This window comes from Sturnira hondurensis, unplaced genomic scaffold (genome assembly GCF_014824575.4).
Source record: "Sturnira hondurensis isolate 20B ecotype Veracruz unplaced genomic scaffold, ASM1482457v3 Scaffold0019835, whole genome shotgun sequence".
NCBI classification, from domain to species: Eukaryota; Metazoa; Chordata; class Mammalia; order Chiroptera; family Phyllostomidae; genus Sturnira; species Sturnira hondurensis.
The window spans coordinates 5,027,221-5,044,706 of record NW_028092466.1 but is presented as its reverse complement, the minus strand read 5'-3'; positions in this window follow the sequence as shown (position 1 = coordinate 5,044,706).

Here is a 17,486-nt window from a genome sequence, read left to right as displayed (position 1 = left end):
TCTCGTGCATTCCCTGCTAGGAACTGGCCTGCAACCCAGGCATGTGCCTTGACTGGGAATCGAACCGCGATCGTGTGGTTCGCAGGCTCACACTCAATCCACTGAGCTACACCAGCCAGGGCTATTTCTGTGACTTTCTAAATGAACTTTCTCTTATAGTTTGAGTTTGGGATCTGAATTCTTTTGTAGCCAGAACTCAAGTACTGAGACTGCTGAACCGACGTCTGGTCTGACCCCACTGGTCTGACATCTGGTGCTGCTCTCACCACTTACAAAACACAAGCTAAGCATCCATCAGTGGAGGAATAAATAAAGAAAATGTGATGAATATAAATATATTTATATGTACATATAAATATATATACATACACACACAAAATGGAATATTATTCAATCTTAAAAGAAAAAAAAGCTGCCATTTGCAACAGCATGGATGAACCTGGAGGACATTATGCTCAGTGAAACATACCAGACATAGAAAGATAAAATGGCACAATCTCACTTTTATGTGGAGTCTAAAAAAGTGAACTCATAGAAATAGAATGCAATGGTGTTTGCTGGGGGCTGGGGAGTAGGTGAAATGAGGAAATGTTGGTCAAAGGGCACAATTTTTCAGTTAGAAGATGAGAAAGTTCTGGAGACCTACTGTATATTATGTAAAGTTAATAATGTACACTTAAAATTTGCTAAGAGAACAGCTGTTCTCACCACTCATATGAAAACGGTAACTACGTGAGGAGATGGACATGCTAATTAGCTTTTTTGTGGTCATTTCACAATGTACACACATACCAAATTATCATGTTGTGTACCTTAAATATATATGTGGGTGGAAAAAACAGGGATTGATGGGGGGGACTCAAGAGTTGGAAAATTTTAGTTTAAGGTAATAGTTAATAAGCCTAGTAGCTAATGCACGTGAAAAGCTATTGTTTCAGGAACTGCAGGTACAGCGCCCCCTGACTCCAGGAGACCACCAGCAATTGGCCTTTGTGCTCCTGAAGAGGCAGGGAAGAGTCAAGGTGGAGTCAGAGCCCTTGTGTTCCAGGGAGATTTCCCTGCTCAGGCCCCAGATAAAGAAAATCACCGGTCAGTGGATGGAAAGGGTGTTAGGGAAATTGCCCAACCACAGCTCTTACCTGGTTCATCTCGCTCCTCAATTCCAAATCCCTTACCTACATTTGTTTCCCCCCTGTGAAAAGGCTGGCTTGAAAGGACATAAGACGGTCTGTTAGGGCACAAATCCACCATCTTCTCAGATCTCCGGCCACCAGAATAAAGCATCCAAAAAGATTCAATCCCTGTTTCTGCTTATGGGTCGGGTAGGTGACAGGCAGCACGAATGCAGTTTCAGGGTCATATGCTAAACCTGAGAAGCTCAAGGAGGCCTGCTTGGCAGTCCGACAAACTCAGACCTAAAGTAACCCCGGAGGATGGCCTAATATTAAAATGATCTAACTGAAAGTGAGTCACGGCAGGTAGTTAGGTCCTAGGCCCGTACCTTCTCTGACAAAGGTCAGTCTTTACCTTACCTGAACCTATTGTCTTTTTGCTTCTATGGTAACATGCCTTAGAAATGTCAGGGTAGCTTTCTTTCTCCAGGCCCCTCACAGCATAGTCGCTGCATCGGAACAGAAACCACAAACCCCTCACTGTTATTCTCATCATGTTAACGTTAACTGCTAACTATCATGTACTCATCAATGTAAAAGAAGTGTGTATCTACCCATTTTATGTTTTATCCAGTCCCAGAAATTTCCCTCACTTTGCTTTGCTTTCCCGGCTGCCTAATAATCTACCACCAACGGATTTCATGTAAGGGTGTCCAACCCACCCAGGGTTGGCTATGAATATGACCCAACACATAATGGAAAATTTACTTAAAACATTATGAGATTTTTTTTGTTTTTTTTTCGTTAGTGTTTGTGTACTTAACGTGTGGCCCAAAACACCTCATCTTTCAGTGTGGTCCAGACATGCCAAAAGGTTGGACACTCCTGACTGTGACCCCTTGTGCATCCTCCTTTGATCGTAACCGATAAAATAAGGTGCAAACTAGCCTCCTCCAGAGCATTTTCTCAGTTTGCTGACATTTTGCTTCCCAGCAGTTGTCATCAGTTTGACTGTAATAAAGTCATAAAAAAATTTTCATCAGGTTTGAACATTTCTTACATCAGCATACAATTTCTATTTGTCAATTATACTTCAGTATAACAAGAGCTGGGGGTTGAGAAAACAAGATCCCAAATAGTGGCTGCCTTATTTCTGGCTGTCAGGGGCATTGGCTGGGTGAGGAGCTCATAGTAAATGTGGAAGGAAAGGGGCCACATGTTACTCTGACAAGCTTAGCAGAGGCCTGTGTGGTGGCCTCCCAAACTCAGAGACCTAAAGTTACCATGCAGGATGGTCTGAAATTACCATATTTTGCTATGTATAATGCATATCGTTTTTTGGCCCAAACTTTCAGAGAGAAAAGTCTTTTGTTTTAATTTTTTAATTAACTTTTTACTTATTTATATTTAGAAACAAAACCAATGATCATATTCCCGGGTACTATTTTGCACATGGTTATTGTTATTGCTTTCTAGAGTTATACTTTTAATGCATAAGCATAAATAAATATTAAAAACATGTATATGAATACATAATTAGTACATGCACATACTTTTCCCCCCCTCAAAAACCTGGGCAAAAAAGTACACATTATACAAGGCAAAATACAGGTATAACCTTTCTAACTGAAAGTAGGTCAAGGAAGTAGTTTGTCCTAGGCTGGTATTTTTCCCAAACAAAGCTCAATCTGCCTCTTACCTGAGCCTGTCTATTGTTTTTTTGCATCTATAATAACATACCTTTGGAATGTTGAGGTAACTTCCCTTTTTCTGAACCCCTTGGGTACAACCACAGCACCCGAGGCAGACCACACCCCCTCATTGCTGTTGTTATCACGTTAATTGTTGACTGGTAACTATCCCTTACCCACCTGTGTGAAAGAGGTACAGGTCTATCATTTTGCCTTTTATCCAACTCCAGAATTCCCCCCACCCGGCTTTGCTTTCTCCCACCTCCCTAATCTGTCATCAGTGGATTTCATGGAACCCCTGTGTCTCCCCCTTTGACTGTCACATATAAAGTAAGGTGCTAAACTACTATTCTCCAGAGTGTTATCCCAATTCATTGAGGTTTTGCTTCCTGGTGATTGTCGTCAGTTTGCTCAAACAAACTCACAAAAATTCTCTACAGGTTCAAATGTTTCTTACATTGGCATAGACCTTATTTTTTGGTTTGGGTAGTGGGTTGATGCATACTTTAAAAATAAATGTTAAAAATAAGAGGACTCTCAACTTTCATCCAAGACACACTGTGCTTCTTCCCACAACCAAAATAAGGACAACAACAATTTAGAAACAAAATAACAACCAGTACTGACAGAAAATTGAACACATGGAAGTCCGACAAACAAGGAGTTAAAATAGACACATTCATCCAGACCGGTAGGAGGGGCAGAGTCGGGCAGGCAGCCAGGTGGAGAGGGATCCAGCAAAAAAGCAGTGACACTGGGCACGCCAGGCAGCAGCTGACAAACCCTGGGCGTAGGGTGGCAGCAGGCAGGCCCAGGAAGGTGGCTATTGTGAAGTGGGACACGGCATGCAAGGCGCTGGCAGACTGGGTGGTCCCACATTCACACATGCAGATAAACCAGGCAAAAATGGGCAGCGAGACAAATAGTGAAACCCAGGGTTCCAGAGCAGGGAAATAAAGCCTCAAAACACCGACTGAAAACACCTGTGAGGGTTGACGTGCTGGGAGAGACTCCCAACCTCACAGGAGAGTTTGTTGGAGAGACCCACAGGAGCCTAGAACGTACTCAGGCCCACCCACACAGGGAATCAGCACCAGAAGGGCCCAGATTGCTTGGGGGAAGTGGTGGAAGGGACTGAAACCCGATATACAGCAGAGCAAGTGCCATTGTTCCCTCTCTGACCCCTCCTCAACATACAGTGTCACAACCCAAGCACTGGGTTGCCCTGCCCTGGTGAACACCTAAGGCTCCGCCCCTCACTACATAACAGGCACATCAAGACAAAAGAAATGGCTCAAATGGAAGAACAGATCAAAACTCCAGAGCAAATACAACTAAACAACAAAGAGAGAGCCAACCTATCAGATACAATTCAAAGCACTGGTGATCAGGATGCTCATGGAATTAGTTGAATTTGGTCGCAAATTAGATGAAAAAAAAAAATGAAGGCTGCATTAAGTGAAATGAAGGAAAATGCACAGGGAACCAATAGTGATAGGAAGAAAACTGGGACTCAAATCAATGGAGTGGACCAGAAGGAATAAAGAAACAAACAAACAGAAAAGAATGAAGAAATAAGAATTCAAAACAATGAGGAGAGGCTTAGAAACCTCCAGGACATCTTTAAACATTCCAACATCCGAATTATAGGGGTACCAGAAGAGGAAGAGCAAGAGTGACAAGTGGAAAACTTATTTGAACAAAGAATAAAGGAGAACTTCCCCAATCCAGCAAAGGAAATAGACTTCCAGGAAGTCCGGGAAGCTCAGAGAATACCAAAGAAGGTGGAACCAAGGAGGAACACACCAAGGCACATCATAATTACATTGCTCAAGATTAAAATGAAGGAGAGAATCCTAGAAGCAGCAAGAGATAAAGGGAAAGTCACCTACAAAGCAATTCCCATCAGACTGCCAGCTGATTTCTCAAAGGAGACCTTACAGGCAAGAAGGGGCTAGAAAGAAGTATTCCAAGTCATGAAATCCAAAGACCTACATCCAAGATTGCTCTATCCAACAAAGCTTTCATTTAGAATGGAAAGGCAGATGAAGTGCTTCTCAGATAGCATCAAGTTCAAGAAGTTCATCATCACCAAGCCCTTATTATATGAAATGTTAAAGGGACTTATCTAAGAAAAAGAAGATAAAAAATATGTACAGTAAAATGACAGCAAACTCACAATTATTAACAACCACACCTAAAACAAAAACAAAAACAAACTAAGCAAACAACTAGAATAGGAACAGACCCACTGAAATGGAGATCACATGGAGGGTTATCAACAGGGGAATGGGAGGGGGAGAGAGGGGGGAAAGGTACAGGGGATAAGAAGCATAGATGGTAGGTAGAAAATAGATGGGGGGGAGGGTAAAAATAGTATGGGAAATGTAGAAGCTAAAGAACTTATGACACATGGACATGAGCTAAAGGGGGGGAATGTGGGTGGAAGAGGGTGTGCAGGGTGGAGGGGAATGAAGGGCAGGAAATGGAACAACTGTAATGGCTTAATCAATAAAATATATTTAAAAAATAAAAATAAATGTTAAAAATAAAACAAAATAGAGTCATGCATAAAACAATAGAAAGGTGTCATGGACCAAGAAATACAAAGAAGCCTATGTTGTGTGTCTCCACTTAATGTCAAAAAATAAGTTTCAAAAATGTAATTCATTAACTTAAGATTAAAGTAGGAAAACCAAATGATCATATCAGTAAATTCAGTAAGGTCATTTGATGCATACCAATAATTCATTCATGATTTAAAAATAAATCTTAAGTTGCTAAAAAAAGTCTTATCAACTAGAATAAAAGGATACCCCCTTAACCTGACACAGAGAGCCTACCAAAAACATATAGGAATCATTATTATCCTTTATGGGGAAGCATTCAGATGATGCAGTAAGAATAAAGAAACATTCCTTGTAAGATCTTAGTGAGGAGACTGGGACCTCTATCACCACTTCTATTCATCTTGTCCAAGAAAGGAAGTGTGATCATACTCCTTGAAGACCCTTTGGGCTGTGTAACAGACACAATAGAACACAAGACACATACACTTTAAATGGTTCATCTTGAAAGTTCCCAAAAAAGTCTATTTGTGAACCACATGAAATGTGGATAGTCAGCGACCCAGACCAACTTGTAGAAAACATTGTTTTTTCATTCATTCATTTATTTATTTATTTGATTTTGACAGGACATTTATTAAAGCTGGGGACAGGGAAACAAGGAAGGGCCTAGGCTAGGAGAAGCAACCGGAGAGAGCCTAAGTGGGGCTGCTTTGGCTCACTACAAACGTTATGGGAAAGTACTGAGACAAGGCGAGGCTCCTGCCAGCTCACTGGAGAGTCAGAGAAAAATGGGGCCTTGGAGACAAGTTCACGGGGTTAGCCCAGGATGAGTTGCCATTGCCCATTGCCCTGCTGGTTGCAAGTCTCTTTGGTTCTCTTAGACTTTAGAGTTTAGGAGATGCACACCTTTGGGAAAAGAAGAGGGAGAAGGGAAAGGCGCAGGTGTGCTCCTGGGAGAGAGAGCACCTCTTTCCCCTATTTAATTGACTCGGTGCCATTGCCAAAAATTTTTGACCAGAGGCCTTGGCCAGGTAGAACAACTGGTTAGAGTTGTCCTGATACATCAAGGCTGTGGGGCTGACCCCCATTCAGGGAATGTACAAGAAGCAACCAATGAATGCACAAGTAAGTGGAACAACAAATCCCAAACACCCAAACCTGTAAGAATTTTTATGAGTTTATCTGAGACAAATTGATGACAATTGTCAGGAAGCAAAACCTCAATGGATTGAGGAAATGTTCCAGGGAATGGCAGTTTTATACCCTGCTTTATACCCACAACCCAGACATGTACTCTGACTCAGAATCGAAATGGCAACCCTTTGGTTCACAAGCCAGCACTCAATCCACTGAGCCACACTAGCCAGGGCTATAACTTACAATCAAAAGAGAAGATAGATCATAAAGGGGTTATATGAAATCCACTGGTGATAGGTTAGGGAGGTGAGAGAAAGCAAAGGGGGGAAAGTTCTGGGATTAGATAAAAAGTAGAATCTTTGCTTTGGTGCTCTGGTGGTATCTGTGCTTTGAGGGGTCTGGAAAGAAGAAATTACTTGGACATTCCAAAGGTATGATATTGTAGATGCAAAAAGACAATAGACAGGCTTAGTTGAGGTAAAGACTAACTTTTGTCAGGGAAGGTTCTAGCCTAGGACATGACTCCTTGCCACACGCTGCTTTTAGTTAGAAAGGTTTTAATTTCAGACCATCCTCTGTGGTTACTTCCGGTCTCTGTGTAAGGCCACCATGCCAGCCTCCTCGGAGTTTGCCAGGTTTAACATGTGGCCCCTCTTTATCCACACTCTCTAAAATCAATTTTAAAAAATTAAAAGAAAAAATTGGTTGACCAGAAATGTAAGAATTTACCCACTGCTAAATCTTACTCATCCTTCCCATGTGGAATCAAACTATCCTTCCTCAGTGGTATTTTCTCTGCCAGCACCCACCAGGCTCAATACCCAATTAGATGCGGCTTTTTCAAGGTAATCCCCAAACCCCCATTCCTCTGCAGACATGCAGAATTATTTACCTACTTACTTGCTCCATGTCTGTCTCTGCAGATTCAAACTCCCTGCAGTTGCTGTAGGGTTTGAGCCCCCACTGCTGGGCTCCCTGGAGCCCTCTTGAAGGAGGTTGCCTTGGTGTCATTGGTTTTGCCTGCAGGAGTTCCTTTGTAGGGTGGCCGACTCACCTTGTTTACCTGGGACTGAAATCCAGGGTCCAATAAAACACCTCATTCCTAGGCAACCTGGATGACTGGTCACCCTGCCATTGGTGCTGTAGGACAGACCTGGGGCAGGGATCCTTTTGCCTGAGTCTTCATCACACCCCTCACTTTCCCCAAAATCTGTGAACCTCACTTCTTCCCTTTGTCTGTAGGGAGCCAAGTCTGTGCTCTGCCAACCATGGGAGCTTCCTGGTGGGGCCGCCCCACGGCCATCCATCAGGCTCTAAGCTCTGTGAGAAGAAGTTGGTCCGGGAGGCAGGACTCCTTGCTCAGCCCCTCTGAAGACTCTTGCTCCTAAGATAAAGCCTGGGCCAAGCTGCAGAAGCAGAGAGCTTCATTAGAGGTCAGAACTTAACACAAACCTCCAAAGCTGCTTTCACCAGAGTGTGCCTCCAGGGATGCTGCAGCTGCGTGGAAGGGCCTGCTGCCTGTCCGCGGTGGGCTCTCCGAGCTTTGTGAGGAGGTCGTTCCTTACCCGCCCTTGTGGAGGATCACAGGAGAAACGCCTCCTTGGAATTGGTCTTAGCTCCAAGAGTAGGAGTTTTCTTGAGCAATTACTTTGTTGTTTATCTCAGGGACTCTTGACACTGTGCTACGGACTGAGTCACACTTGGTACATTAACCGCTGGGACATTCAGAGCAGATTTGTGCCTCCCACATGGAGCAAACAGGGCACCACTTGTCTATATTTTACAAGTATTTCTGGTTTGTGATGGCCCCACCTGGCTTTTTCATCTTCTTTCCCCTTCTTTTCTTTTTTTATAAGATTTTATTTATTTCTCTTTAGAGGGGAAGGGAAGGAGAAAGGGAGAGAAATATCAATGTATGGTTGCCTCTCATGTGTCCCCTGCTGGGAACTGGCCCCTGCCGGGAACTGGCCTGCAACCCAGGCATGTGCCCTGACTGGGAATTGAACTGCGATACTTTGGTTCGCAGGCCCGCTTTCAATCCACTGGGCTACACCAGCCAGGGCTCCCTTTCTTTTATTTATTCAACAAAAATTACATCTGGTCAAATGCACAAATCTGAAATATACAATTGGATGAGTTTGGACAACACAAATGTTGACACCCAGGTACCTGTTGAATAGACTCTAGAGGCTTTGGCTAGAAATAAATGATTAAGATTTGTTACAGGGTCTTGGGGTTTGCAAACCAGAAACACATCTAGGCAACACCCAAAGTGTTCCAAAACAGAGAGAAAAGCTAAGAATTCTTATAGTAAAAACTACATTTTAGCCCTGGATGGTGTAGCTCAGTGGATTGAGCACGGGCCTGCGAACCACATGATCGTGGTTCGATTCCCAGTCAGGGCACATGCCTGGGTTGCAGGCCAGTTCCCAGCAGGGGACTCACGAGAGGCAACTATACATTGATATTTCTCTCCCTCTCTCCTTCCCTTCCTCTCCTAAGATAAATAAATAAAATTAAAAAAAAAGAGAAATATTCTTTAAAAAAACAACTACATTTTTAAAAAGATTTTATTTATTTATCTTTAGAGAGAGGGGAAGGGAAAGAGAAAGAGATGGAGAGAAACATCAATGCGGGGTTGCCTCTCACACACCCGTAACTGGGGACCTGGCACAAACCAGGCATGTGCCTTGACTGGGAATTGAATCTATGACCCTTTGGTTTGCAGGCCAGTGTTCAATCCACTGAGCCACACCAGCCAGGGGGGGAAAAACACCCTACATTTTTGTAAAGAATTTCTCCTGCATTCTTGCCTCTGGATTGGTCCAAGATGACAACCATCTAGATGCCTGGTCATCTGCATAATGGATGTCAGGTGGTCTGGATCCATACACACTTTTTCTTGCTCCTTTGGGGGGTAATCAGAGGGTTATTTGGAGGGTCTGTGTGTATTCAGGCATTGTGGAAGGACTGGAAAATCCCAAAGCTTATGTTCTCAGGCTAGTTAAAATAAGAATAAAATTGTTTCCTCATACCTCAGCCTGCTTGATTTTAGTATGTTAGCAGCTTCATTATAGTGACTCCATTTGATTCCTTCATTCTGTTCCTCATACCTTACTTCTAAATCAAAAGAAAGCACATTTCCGTCACCCAGAACATGCCCTCATATTCCTTTATGGTCAGCCTCACACCCGGAAAGCGTGCCTTCCCTGCTTTTAATGTATTCTCTTATTGTTTTTCATGTATTCTTTCAAATACCTTAAATCCTCTCTTGAAATGAAGAAGGACATATAAAATTAGGGTATTAAAATTCTGGCGCAGCCCCGGCTCTGGCTCATTCCCTTGCACAGCCTACCTCCCAGTGGCGAGAATGACACCCACAGACCGGGGAGTGCTGAAGACCCTCAGAGGGGCTGGTGCCACCTCCTCTGGCCCTCTGACGGAGCCGTCCTCCCCTCATCCTGTCTGGAAACCTCTTTCACATCTCACTGTCCAGCCTGAGGTGCTTCCCAGGACAACTACTTGTGGATGACTCTTGCCTTTGCTCCATCTGCCCCTTTCCATCTCTGATGATTACGGACCATCCACCTCCTTCAACCCACCCCAAACTCAGTCTCACAGGCCACCCAACAAATTGTCTTTGCTATGTGCCTATCCCTGAGCCAGGCAAGTGGGTGGGCCACAAAGATAGAGCCAAGATGGTTCTGGTTCTTTGGTTAAATGAGGGACTTTTTCACCCACATGAGTAAAAGTCACCTCTCACAAGGCAGTATGTGACTTCAGGAGACAAGTAGCACCCTAAACTTGTGCACAACAGCCTCAACTAGGCCTCCCTAGCATCCAGCAATCTTTGGTCGTCTAATTTATTAAGCCACTCAAAAATACTTATTTTATATTTACTAGGTGCCAAGCATAGTTCCAGACACTTGAGGTACATCAGTAAACAAAGCCGTAAGGCTCCCTGCCCTTGAGGAACTCACATTTTAATGGGACAAGACACATAATAAATGTAATAAGTAAATCATGCAGTAGGTGATAATGTGACCATTGCTATGGCAAAAAGAAAAAGAATAGGATCCGGGGATTGGGAGGTCAGGGCTGGGGGCAACGTGGAGGATTAAATGAGGTGGTCCTGGTAGGCCTCACTGGGCAGGTGATATTGGAGCAAAGACTTGAAGGCATGAGGGAGAAATCCCAGCAGGTACCTAGGGAAAGCTAATTCTAGGCTAGGGTTTCTCAGTCATTGGTGATTCCTCTCTCTTGTCCAGGGGACATCTGCCAATGTCTGGAGACATTTTTACTTGTCACAATTGTGCGTGTGTGGTGGGGGGCATGCTACCAGCATCTAGTAGGGAAAGGCTGTATACACCCTACAATGTGCAGGACAGCCCCCCATGACAAATCACCAGGTCCAGACAGTCAGTGGGCTGGGGCTGAGAAACCTTGGTCTAGTGGAGGAAAAAGCCAGGGCGAGGACCTGCAGCAGATGTGTGCTGGGTGCTCACAGAACTGCTCAGAGCCACGTGGCTGGAGGGCGGGACAAGGAGCCAGGGTAGGAGGGGGAGGCACTGAGGACCTAGGCTTCATTCCAATGACGTGAGGTGAGGAGCCACTGCAGCATTTGAAGCGGAGGAGTGACGTCGTCTCACTGAATGTCCCAGAGGCTCTGTGGGGCTGCTGCACGGGGAGCAGGCTGAGGGACAGGAGTGGCAGAGTAGAAGCTGGAGCCACAGGAGACCAGTGCAGTGACCCCAGGAGCCGTTCTGGCCTCCCGTTCAGACTTTCTCCTCTCCCCTTAAAGCTCTGACCCAGTTCTTTTCCTTCGCTCTTAGCTGGTGCCTGTATATCAGACTTGGGAGCAAAAGCAGTGGCTGTCAGATGGGACTCCCACTTCACACCACCACCTCTTGACCCTTCCTTTCCTGGCACAGGCTAAACCGATGGTGAGGGCCCAGGATCTCCCACTTCTGGTCCTTCCCTTCTACACTCAGGCGTGCTCTGGTATCTCCCATGTGAAAAACAAACAAATCAAATAGACAAAACTGTCCCTCAACACAGGAAACTCAGGATGGGGGTCACTATTGAATGCCAACCGCCTGAACTATTGAATTCCTTTATTATGAAAAATCCTAGGTGTTCCCATCACCTTGCTGTGTGAATTCTTATAATGAGCATGCATTTTTTCAAATAAAACAGAAACGGAAAATTAAAAACATTTAACAAAAGTGACACCCTGTTGTGGCTCAGCTGGTTGGGCGTCGTCCTACAAAGTGAAAGGTCGCTGGTTGATTCCATGTCAGGGCACATGCCTGGGTTGTGGGTTTGGTCTCCAGTTGAGGCACTTACAAGAGGCAGAGGGGCAATCAATCGATGTTTCTCTCCCTGTCCTTCTCCCCTCCTTACCCTCCCTCTAAAAGTAAATAAGTAAAATATATTTTTAAAGAGATTAAATGCTGTCAGAAAGGGGGAGAATTCCCCCCTCTGCCCTTCTTTAGTTCTTATGGTAGGACTGATAATAAAATAATAAAATTGACACAAGACTAGATTACGAGGAGAGCACCAACTTCATATGTGAACACGGGGGAGTCATGAGGTGCTCAGGTCACAGAATGAGACAAAGAGACGATGAAACTAGGCACCTTTTTATACTTTTTAGACAAAGAAAATACATTTGTGAGAAATTGACAGAACAAACAAAGTGCTCACTCGAAAGGAAATCTGAGCAAAGTTTGGGCTTTAGTAGTAAATAGTAAAGGCCGTACGATGATGCGGACCCGGCTGGTGGGGTCCGCCACATCGAGGATGAGGTGTGAGAAATTCACACAGACTACCAAGTCCTGTGGAGGAAAAGGGACAACATGGCTTTTCTCTCAAGGGGAGAAGAAGCCGCAGCCCTCGCTGTGACAGGCCTTTTTTTCTTTTCTGGACCACATTACATGATGGTCCTCATTTACTATTCACAGGTTCGCTTTAGGTACTTGGGCCCAGCTCCCACTCAGATGCACAGGACCCACGCCACACAGAACAGTCTCCTACAGTAGAAAGTTTGTTTATGTTTTTGTTAAAGTTGCTTTTCAACTCGGATTTTATAACTCTTGTGAGAAAAAGTTGTCTCTCTCAGTGCTCAGGAGCAGGGAGGGCACTATCACACGGACATTTATTTCCTGAGTTTAGAGACAAAAAAGGGCTAGAGAGCTGGTGCTCTTCTCAAGCGAGTTTAATCTGAAATAATCACTATGCCAGTGCGAGATGTCCTCGGGTGGCCTGCCCTGGGACCAGACTATGCCTTCCTGTCATCCCTGGGGTCCCCCTTCGCCTAACCCCCACACACTCATACATCCCTCACAGTCAAACTTCACATGAACCACTGCAGTCTGGTTTCTGCCCCCCCGCCAAGTCCAGGGAAACTGTGCTAGTCTCCTGGTTAAATCGGCACAGCTGGCTCCTCCCTGCTCCCTGACACAAAGCGGAGAAACCTCTGGGATTGGATAAAAAGTAAAATGTTATCACGTACTTCTTTTATATAGGTGGGTACAGGATAGTTAACAGTTAACAATTAACTCAGTAACAATGAAGGGTTTTGTGGTCTTTGCTTTGTGCTCTTACCCAGTTTTGTGCTTTGAGGGGTTTGGAAGGAGGAAGTTCCTTGGACATTCCAAAGGTGTGTTGGAGTAGATGCACGAAGATAATAGACAGGCTCAGTTAAGGGAAAGACTGACTTGTCAAGGAAGATTCTAGCCTAGGACATGGCTACCTGCTGTACACGGTTTTTAGTTACTAAGTTTTTATTTCAGACCATCCTCTGTGGTTACTTTAGGTCTCTTTAGTTTGTAAGGCCACCACCATGTGGACTTCCCTGAGCTTGTCAGGTTTAGCATGTGGCCCCTTTTATCCACAATATGTATATCCATGTGTGTGTGTGTATTTATGTTATGGGAGACATTCCCAGAAACTTGGTTCTTCCCACCGACATAGTAAAAAATATAGATCAGTGAATGTATTAGTGTGCAAGCAGGGTTTGTTGGTGATCCGTGCTCATGGAAGAGAAGAGGCCTTGTCAAGGTAGGGTGTGAAAGTTGAGGGCAAAGCAGGGAAAGGCAGCGAAAGTAGGGGTGACCAAAGGCCAGGTTGGCAAGCATGCGCCTGGGTGGCCAGAGGCCAAGTGGCCGGAGAGCTGAGAGCAAGGGTCCTTTGTTCTAAGGATTCATATCATTGGTGGGATGGGGGTGAAGAAGTTACATATTGATTGACAGTTAAAGGTGGTGCCAGCTTTCCTGGGGGGACGTGACTACCCAAACTAGGTATGTGTGGGGGTCTCTTAGCCCTAATCCTTATCTTGCTCCAGACTCCATTTGTTCATCTTATAGACAGATGTGTGACAGGAGGCAGTTAATTAAAGTTGGGGTAGTTACCCACAGTTATTTATGGGCTCTTTCTGTAAGCATCAGGGACTCCCTCACAAAACAGACGGGCAGAGGTGGGCAATTAACCGAAGTTGTTTGATGGGCCTCTTCCTTTGGGCACTGTGGGCCCTTTCCCACCTTTCAGGCCTTGGGATGAAAGCACAGTTTCAAGGCCTTCTTTCCCAGAGAGTGGAAACGATACACAGAATTTCAAGGCCCGCCCTCCTCCCGTGTTAGCAGGATGCTTCCTGTGGTGCTGGGACACCTGGCAACATTATCCGACCGGGCTCAGGGCTGCTGAGTTAGTGGGTCACACTTGTCTCCCTCCTCCTCCCGGCCTTGGTTTTGCTACCTGTCCTACCTAACATGTGTGTGTGTGTGTGTGTGTGTATTACATGTAGGTGAAGAGAAAGATAAAAGAAAAATGGGAAAATGTTTAACCATTAGTGAGTACAAGGGAAAGGTCTTACAGTATTCACTGCACTAACAACTTTTCTGCAGTTTTAAACTTGTTCAAAATGAAAGCCATAAATGTTCTCAATGTAAAATATGTTGGGGTGAATTCAATAATCAATTATGGAATTTCTATTTAAACTTTATGTGTGATATCAGTTTGGTAAAATAATAAATGAACCAACTTAAAGATAGTACATTATCTTCCTAGAATAACTACTGAAGGAAACTAGGAGCCAGAGTGGTAAGAGGCCAAGAAAAGAAGATTTTAAAATAAGAGCGAGGAACAGCAGAGATGCTGCACAGAAGCCAGATGAGGACTGAGGGTTACCTGCCGGATGGAGGAAAAGCGAAGCCATTGCGGGAGCAGCGCCTGACCACGTTCAGTGGAGAGTGGGAGATGAGGACAGAAGAGTTGCTCGCTGGTGGATGGGCCATTGTGAAAGCCTGGGGAAGGGTGGAGAGAAAGGGGTCGAGGCTTTGAGGAATTCACATGTTTATTAATTGATTGAAGTTCAGTAGATCTGATAAATTTTGACCAAAAGTGTGTGTGGTGATGGCTTGGTACCAACTCAGCTGCTTTGCCTGGGGCTGTCCAGGTTTTAGCACTCAAAGTCTCTCATCCTGGGGACCTCCTCAGTCCCTGGCAAACCATTAAGTGTTCACTGGTCACTGCTGGCTAGGAGGTTAAATTGTATTTACTCATTCAACAGACTTTTGCTGGCACTGGTAATGTGATGGATGGCCAGCAGACACCTGCCCTTGCAGACCACGTGAAACGCCTTCTTTGCATGTAAGTGACACTGATAAAGCTGGGTCTCTAAATGCAGCATCAAAAACCTCATTTCCCTCATTGTAATGGTAGAAAGTTTGAGAAGAAAAGTGCAATAAGGCAGAGAAAAAAATCATACTGGCAGATTTCCTTCCAGTATTTTTCCTACACATTTCCTAAGTCACTTCCGATCAGCGTCCAAAAAGTGCAAGTTAATTTTAATTTTGGCTGCAAACCAAGGACAAAAAAAAAAAGGTAAAGTGTATTGAATTAAATTTTCAAGCCAAACTTAAGGTTCTGAGGATCATCTGCTGTCTCCAAGGGTCCAATCCTTGTTTTTACCATTAGCAGGTGTGGTCACAGGCCAGGCCTAGGTGGGTAACGATTCTGCCCCACCCCCAATTAAAATGCTACATTCACTTGATAACACATCAAATAGAACAGAGGAGATTATGATGAAAAACAACAGTACCTCACCCCATCCCATCCTGTTCCACCCACCCTCCCTCCACAACCTAGAAGAACCCCTCTGTTTCTGTTTTTAGTTCTCCTGGAAATTGCTTCCAAAATCCTAGCTAAAATGCTCATACTTTATTCCTTTATATATCAGCTTTTGTGAACATTGGCTTTCCAATATAAAACATGAGGCATTTTTTAAAAGATTTTATTTATTTATTTTTAGAGAGGAAAGGAAGGAGAGAGAGAGAGAAATACCAATGTATGGTTGTCTCCTGTGCTTCCCCCGCTGGGAACTGGCCCGCAACCCAGGCACGTGCCCTGACTGGGAATCGAACCGCGATTGTCTGATTCACAGGCCTGCGCTCAATCCACTGAGCCACACCAGCCAGGGCAAAACATGAGGCTTTTAACGCGCACTTCCTCTTCCTCTCCTCTTCCCGATGATGACTATTTATATAAGTACTTTTGTTTTTATATTCATTATTTGGGTTATGTAAGTAAACCTCTATTGTTCTGTGTAGTTTTGTCGGTGTCTCCGGGGACAGAGGCCAGTTTGCAAGGCCTCTTTTTCTCCACATGCAGCTCAGCCTCACATTTACAAAGATTTTGAGTATTTACAAACTCTTCTGCAACCACAACCAAGTCCTCAGGATTTCTCTACAGATTGATTCTAAAAGTTGAAACCCAGTGAACAGTACTTACATCATGACGGCAAATTGAGTATTGGGCAAGGTCAAACAAAACTGTGGGCAGGGTCACAGTTTCTTTTCTTTTTAAATGAATTTATTTATTTATTTAGAGAGAGGGGGAGGGAAGGAGAAAGAGAGGAAGAGAAGCATTAATGTGTTGTTGCCTCTCAAACACCGCTCACCAGGGACCTGGTGCACAACCCAGGCATGTGCCCTGATTGGGAATCAAACCAGTGACCATTTGATTTGCAGGCTGCGCTCAGTCTCCTGAGCTACACCAGCCAGTGCTCTTTTCTATGTACTCAATCCCACCATCCAGGAGAATGTTTCAAGCATTGAGGTCATTAACTCATACTGTATCAATTAAATACAATCATGTGGTACAATATCTTCACTTTCATTTAAGTCAAGAGTTACTTCTAAGGTTTTGTAATTTTCCCAGAGATTCAAATTGCTTTTCTTTCTTCTTGTACTCTTTACTTATATCTTCATTTTTTTCAAGTCATCATTCATACCATTTATGAATTACAAGCCCCATTTTGCCTCTGTCTCCCATCAGAACTCTTTACTCCCCAAGCTTGCTTCACTGCTGTCATCCTGACACTCCATTCAATGGTCTGAGTTACAGCAACTGCTTCCTATATACTAGTTTGACATCTTTCTGGCTTCTTCCCATATTTTCTGGAATGCATCTCACTTTCTTTCTAGAAAGAAAGGGTGTATGTAGGCCAGCTTTTTCTGTCAGAACATATCTTTAACCTGCCCTTTCACTTTGGGGTAGTTTTACTAGGTATAGAATTCTAGGTGAAAATTCTTTTCTCTCAAGACTAGGTAGGCATTTTTTTCCATTCTGTCACCTAAGATTCGGTGTTATTGAGGGAACAAAGAATGTACTAATTTTTAAAGATTTTATTTATTAATTTTTAGGGAGAGGGGAAGAAAAGAAAAAAGGGAGGGATAGAAACATGAATGTGTGGTTGCCCCTCACGTGCCCCCCCCTACTGGGGACCTGGCCTACAACCAGGTCCAGGCATGTGTCCTGACTGGGAATTGAACCAGCAACCCTCTGGTTCGAAGTCCCGTGCTCAATCCACCGAGCTCTGCCGGCCAGGATCCTTTATTAATTGTTCTAAAGTTTTCATGAAGAAGAATCTAGATATGGATGATTTTTTGTTCATTATTTGGAATTCATGATAAATC